Raw genomic sequence first — 6,502 nt, forward strand, 5'->3', positions numbered from 1 at the left:
TTGCTTGCATAAAATGTAATTGTATAATTTTTAAATCTTGTATTTTTCACAAACATGCACACATATGTAATTTGTGATAAGCTGAGGTAAAAGCTTTTTTAGGTATACTGCATCCAATTCTGTATGCCTTGATGAGTGCAGCAGGAACTACGAAATGTTAGACTCCATCAGTTTGTTCCCTTCCAGAAGATACATGGTTCCGTACTTCTTTCCTTTCTTTTAACCAGCACTTCAGCTGCCACAGGAATGACAGAATGTTCTCTCTTAGCTTCTTGTTACTCCAAATTAGGATAAATGAGTGGCATGAAGAATGGAGGATTCCAAAAATCCAACACAATATTTCATCTGGATTATTCTGTGTCATAGGAAAACTCCACATTGAGATGATTTGAGACAGGAAGTAAATGAAAAAGAACACAAGAAAGAAGATAACAGTTTGCATGGCTCTTACGTGGACCTTGGTGCTCTCATCTTGGGATCCAATTCCACTGAGCTGCATCATCTTGAGATGTTTCCACAGGGAAAAGAGTAACAGCAGTAAAGCCATCAGGGACATGGTAAATGGTATGATGTGCACAATTGTGAATACAGTCTTATCTGACAGGTGTGCAATGTACCACAAGTTGCTCACCCGAGTGATGTTTCCTTCATTATAACTTATACTCCATTTTAATTCTAAGATCATTACTGGAAGATAACAAACCAAAAAGACTAAAGAGCCCAACAGTAACACGAGAACCACTCTTTTAGCTTTCCGTTTTAGGTGAAAAAAGAAAAGGCTGGAGAAATTGGCTATCTTGAGCAAATAAAATATGCTGAGGCTAACAGCAAACCAGAGGCTAAAATGGTTGCTTACTACCCAGGCAATATAAACAACAGTTCTTACTCCTGAACTATAGAAACCTGGATTAAACACAGTTGCATACCAATTTAACAATATTACCCAAAGCAAAACAATCCTGGAGACCGCCAGGGCAGTGAGAATTCCATCAGCACAGGAGACCTTTTGCCTTTTCACCCAGTCAATGACGTTCACCAGAGCTATGAAGAGATTGGCAAAATTTCCTAGAACAAATTCTGCTATCAGTAGGATAGAAAGAATGTTCAGTAATAAACTTTTCATGTCTCCAAAAGAAAAGGCCAATCTAGTATCACTGGTTGTGATTCCTTTAATATCCTGATCTTAAGTTCTATTTGTAGCTGATCTTGAATGTGTACGTGTATTTTTTAACATCTATGACCAGTGTCAAATATGAAAGCACCAATGTATGATAATGAAAGAGCTCAATGCTTTTTTATGAAAAACACTGTTACACCCCACACAGCTTAAATTAACTCCTATTCAAATATTTTATGCTCTGGCTGTAGCCTGGGATATTCCATAACTTCTGTTGTTGTGAAAGCTGAATTCTCATTTGCTATTATGCAAACATAGATATGTCTTTCATCACTTTGTGATTTTCTTTGTTCAACCTATCCATAATTTGTTTCATTGATCTTGACTAGCAAGGAGAAATTGAACCCACTCCCTTAGGTGGTCTCTTTGTATTAACATGCCCTATGATTCATGTAAGAAATACTACTTTGTTCTTTTATAAATCATCTTCTATGGACAAACTGAATAAAATACTAATAACACAAACCTCTTGAAGAATGCCTTTGCATTTTTATTAGTGTTAAAGACAAAATAAAACAATGCCCTTCTTTTCCTGAACATTGGTCACAGAACAGATCATGATCTAGTCACAGTTGACAGTGTTGAAAAAAACTGGTAATGGGTGTAACGCGATGAGCTTTTCTTAGATGGCAGCCTGTCTACTGCTGACTCTCGTTAAAGTAAAGTGAAAAGGGGGGACTTGGTCTCAAACTACATTCATATAAATAAATATTAACATATCAACCACAGAGCAACATCCCGTTTTTTAACTTATATTTTTCAGTAGCCCTTGCACCCTTATCTGTGGTGTTAGAAATTGGGCTCTGTAGCTATCTCTATGATTTTAAGGTCACCCATAAATAATTTTGTCAAGTAATACATTGAAAATGAAGACACTCCATTTCTAAGGTTTTCAGCTTAACTTGAACCTTGCTATTTTCTAAAGTAAGTTACCCACAATGATCTTGAAGAAAGTATTTAGACATAGTCCAACTTATATATATAAACATTTGAAATATAAGTCATTAAAGGAGATTGATGATGATGGTGGTGATGATGATGATGATGGCAGCTAAATGAGTGATCTCAAATAGTTGCGACTTCATCCAGGTTTCTCAGTGGCAGAGATCACTGTAATACATGAACACTTCTGACTTGCTCCATGACCTTGTGATGCCTACATCAGTCCCAGGATCAGGGTGAGCTTGAAAGAACAACTTCACCTACAACTTCATCAATAGTAACTTAAAAACAAAATATTTCTGACAATTTATTTGCTAGTATTTAGAATGTATACGGTACATTCTAAAAATTATGACAAAAGTGAACTGAAACAAGTAGTACTGTGCTTTTATAGCACATTCATATGGACATATATATAATCTTTATATAAAAGTACAGTATATAAACTTTTATTCATATTTTAATAACATTATTCACAAGCAAAATTCTCTTGTCTGCCTATTTGCAAGCACTACTACTGCCATTAATCTCAGTTATTTTATTTGGTCAAAGTAGCACTACATATACACAAACATATCCAAACATTACACTAAATGTGTATTTTGCTTTAACAAATTCACCTTTCTAGGTCTGTCTTATTGCCTTTATCAAGATATTAAGAAATTTATACATCTTCATTTTAAGTTTTGTATTGTATTCAATGCCAGAGTTTATTTGTCCATTTTGTAACTGATGGGCATTTATACGACTGACCGATTTCAGCCATTAAGAACAGTAGAACATGCACATTTTTGTATATATAGCCTTATGCACATACACCAAGAATTCCCTAGTACAAAAATTAAGAGTAAAGTTAGTGGGTATTAAATTATGCAAATTCACCTTAATTTAAAAAATGCCATACCGTGGCACAAAGTTGTTTTACCAATTCATAATCTTAGAAAAAAAGTATGAAAATTTCCATTGTTTAAGATCATTTCAAAAATTAGAAGCATTGAACTAATATTTACTTTTATATTTATGTAAATTATTACACCTAACATTATACAATACTTTTTCAGATATCATTTCGAATTTATCTTTAGTTAAAATTTTTTAATTGTTTTCCCCTTCTGTGACTATAATTTCATGACCATTCATACTGCATTGTATATTTATATACATTTATAAATATTTAATTATATAGTTTAATAACCATTCTTCTTCATGTCTCAAATACTCTTTTATTAGCAGAAAGGGCTTTTATGGAAGAGATATTTTCCTTAACCTAATATTACGTCATGTAGTTTTGAGAAAATATAATTACTTAAAAGAATACCATATAGGAAATTTTAGTTCTGTTTAACAAAACCTGAAAGAACTTGATGAAAAAAAAGTTGAAATTGAAAGGGAACCTATAAGGTTTTTTATTGAGGTTTTTCCCATAAAATACAGAAAGTTCTTTCAAATTCTGTCTATAAAGTGAGTGGTTTTGCTTTTCTCAGACAATTTAAGATGCCACAGTGTCTCCCAGAGATAAGTCTTAGTTTCCTGTTCCCCAAAATTATAGAGAAAGAGTGGCCTGAGGGGAAGAGAGTGGAAATCACCCTGACGAACAAACATCATGGCCTGATTTCCCAGTACCTGAATGAAGCTCCAACTTGCTGTTAGAGTGGAAATTAAGTAAGTGATGAACAGGAGGAGAAATTATTTATTGAAATTATTTATTCATTTTCATGGCCCTTCTATGGGTCTCTGTGCTAAAGTCTCTGGAGTCCATAAGGCTGAGCTGGAAATTCTTGGTGTGTCTCACCAATGACAGAAAAAAAAGGAGCAAAGAGCTCAGTGACAGGAGAAAAGGATTAACACAAGTCAAACTAAGAAGAAGAAGACTTCTTAGACAGAACATTTTACTCACATTTAAAGGCAAAGTCATGTTTCTCTCATGAACGCTGTAGGTATTCATCCACAACTCACGAAGAGCGTCCTGCATGAAAAAGTTAACAGGCAATAAGGAAAAAAAAAAGACCCCAGGAAAAGTGCAAAGTTTACCCTGTTGACTCTCCACTTCAGCCACATGAAAAAGAAGTGGAGAAATTGGCTGCCTCAAGGAAATAGAAAATGCTCAGAATGGTGGCTAACCAAGTATTTAAGTCCTTAGTTAATACCCAAAGAATAGTGTCCACTTTGGCTAGTTTACCAGTACCACACACATGTGGAGCTAGTCCCATAATGAATGAATCCACTAGTGTTACCCACAGTGGAATGATTCTGGTCATAGCCAAGCTGGTGAGGATGAAATTAACTGAGGAAACCTTCCCATTCTTGACCCACTCAGTGCAGCTCACCAGTCCAGAGAACCCATTTCCCAGCTTTCCTAAGATGAGTTCTCCTGCTGCCACTACCAGAAAGGTGACCTTCATTCCAACTGACATCCATATAAGAAAATTGCTAATGTTGTGCCTTGCTGACAGCTTTATAGTGAAACAGTTGCAGATGGACATCCATTTATGATGCTTTCTGTAAATGTTGTCATCGTGATTCCAGAAAGTATGACCCAAATTCTACATTGTGATAGAGTTCCAGAGATCTTCACAAAGAATAGTTCATTCTGTTTATATTGTAATTCCAGTGGTAAAATGGAATGATTCCATTAAGGGACATAATGTTTCATGAATGTATATCATATTACTTACTGTCATCTACCATGTATTTCCAGAATAAACACAAGTGGTGTCTGTCCACTTCTCGTGCAATTTCCATTTGTGCCACTGACTAAAAGAGTCAAGACAAACATATAAACATTCAAATTTGAGAGAGATTATTTTCTAAACTTTGCACATTCATCTCTTGGAGCCATGCATTTAATGCATATATTTTAAATTTTGAATAGTATTTGTTAAGAAAAAACTTTGTATAATTCAGTCACTATTTGTTACTCATCAATAACATCCAACTGTTTTCCTTGATATGTTTTATAGAAATTATTTATTGAAATTATTTTTAGTCCAAGCAACAACCAATCCAAGAATAAATAATATAGATGGTAAGAAATATTTTAGAAGCTTAATCACAAGTTATGAACAAAGTATACTGGGGATACATCTGAGGAAGCTACAAAGGCTAAAATGTAGAATCGATTATGTTTTTATGAAGATGAGACATTTAATTGGAACTTGAATCATTTAGAATTTATGAAGAAGGAGAAACAAATTTGAGACTGATATAAAAGTATATCAAATTAACAAAAGGACATGAACAAGCTATCACACCCTTCTGAACAAAGGGACTTCTTTTGTGTTTCAGTAACTTGTTGCATTTTTTATTAAGTTATTTATTTTCTTTTTTATTGTTGTTGAAGTACAGCTGTCTCTATTTTCCCCCAACCCCAGCCATTTCCACCCCACTTTGATCCTACCCCACTTTGGCTTTGTCCATGTGTCCTTTATACGTGTTCCTTGACAACACTTCTGCCTTTTCCGCCTATTATTGCCTCACACTTCTCCTCTGGTTAATGTCCGTTTGTTCTTAATTTCAGTGTCTCTGGTTCTAGTTTGCTTGCTGATTTGTTTTCTTTCATAGCAGCACAATTTATAATGGCCAAGTGCTGGAAGCAACCTAAGTGCTTCTCAGTAAATGAATACATCAAAGAACAGTGGTACATTTACACAATGGAACAGTACACAGTAGAAAGAAAGAAGGAACTCCTACCCTTTGGGACAGCTTGCATGGCTCTGGAGAGCATTATGCTAAGTGAAGTAAGCCAGGCAGTGAAAGACAAGTGAAAGAATTTGTTGCCTGTTCAACTGAAACATTACTAAGCACCCTCCAACATCTCTGTCCTAAATTCAGGGTCTTCACCTTCTTTCTGGGCTACACAGTGACTGTGTTTTTCAGCCTGCCTTACAGATGGTGTGGCAATGTGACTGAATCTGATCAGTGTCTCATGAGTGAAAATTATGTGCATCATTTACAGGTCCATCTCCCCCAAATCTCCCCACTCATAGTCTTCCATACATCTTTCCCCTCTCTGCTGACTGGAATAGCTGTGACTCCAAGGCAATCTTGGAAACCCCATATTCAAGATGCCTTGCTTGGGATCAGCCTGATTTCCAGGTAACTGCATACAGAGGCTCCTCAGACACATCAGAACTGTTAGAAAAGCAATACTAAAGTCAGGTTATGTATGAGCCAATTTGTGTTTTGGAGCCGATTTGTGACAGCAGCTCATTTCCCCAGTCTCAGGAAGTGATTGGAACTGAGCATGTGCAAATCTCTTTAGAGTATTTGCAGGGCAAAGAAACAAAACTAGGAAGTAAGCCATCTGTGGATTTTGTGATGGGTTTCATTGTCATTGGTTATTTAGCACTAATACAGTTTATCCATCTATTGATTTAGTCTTTA

General features: G+C 35.5%; 1 pseudogene; it reads right to left on the bottom strand.

The window, feature by feature from the left end:
• Window positions 1–147: 147 nt before the first annotated feature.
• LOC119063456 (taste receptor type 2 member 45-like) lies at window positions 148–1,123 on the bottom strand (annotated as a pseudogene).
• Between the last annotated feature and the right edge of the window lie 5,379 nt (window positions 1,124–6,502).

Source organism: Artibeus jamaicensis, unplaced genomic scaffold (assembly GCF_021234435.1).
Source record: "Artibeus jamaicensis isolate MK-2021 breed Jamaican fruit bat unplaced genomic scaffold, CSHL_Jam_final contig_233, whole genome shotgun sequence".
Classification (NCBI taxonomy): domain Eukaryota; kingdom Metazoa; phylum Chordata; class Mammalia; order Chiroptera; family Phyllostomidae; genus Artibeus; species Artibeus jamaicensis.